Consider the following 828-nt stretch of genomic DNA (forward strand, 5'->3'; position numbering starts at 1 on the left):
CAGATATAGTAATTTGGCGTGAAACCTCTATTTATTAAATGCTTCCAAACATTTTCACGGTTTGCCAGTTTCGAATTGTTGCAATTTCGACAAGGACAGAACATCTTACCACTTTCGAATTTTCACGGTTTGCCAGTTTCGAATTGTTGCAATTTCGACAAGGACAGAACATCTTACCACTTTCTTGGGCGAGCGGTGTTGAATCTGCTTGATGCATAAATGTCTCCAGACCCGCAAGGTATTCTTTTGTCACTCTCCCGTTAGCATCTCTATGCATATACATCCACTTCCGCAACTTGTAAATAGTCCCGGAGCCAGCCATTTTTTTTCTTTCAAGTTTTTGTTGTTGGTGTGTTTAAAATTATGTTCAAACATCCATATTTATAGGAAATTTCGAATCTGGTAGTTTTAATTTTCCTATGAATTTACGACGAAAATTAATTAGGTTGCAAAAAAAAATGTGTAACACCTACAAAGTTGGTGGATTCAAAATTTCCTCGCTAAATACACGTAAATTATTTCCTCGTAAATAACACGCGAAGTTTACGTCGTATTTACGAGGAAATAGTATTTCCTCATAAAAGACACGTCAAATTACATCGAATTTACGACGAAACGCTTTTGTCGTTACTTTACGAGGAAATAACGATGACATTAGTTTTCCACGTAAGTTTCTCGTAAAATCGACGTAAATTTACGAGGATTGTTTTTCCTCGTTAATTTCCTCGTTAAGCATGCGTTTTCTTGTAGTGAGTGTTTTGGGCAGATTTAGTTTGACTTAGTTGTCTCCTTGAACCTATTTCTTGGGATCTCCAATCAGTTAGGTAG

This window comes from Brassica oleracea, chromosome C1 (assembly GCF_000695525.1).
Source record: "Brassica oleracea var. oleracea cultivar TO1000 chromosome C1, BOL, whole genome shotgun sequence".
NCBI classification, from domain to species: domain Eukaryota; kingdom Viridiplantae; phylum Streptophyta; class Magnoliopsida; order Brassicales; family Brassicaceae; genus Brassica; species Brassica oleracea.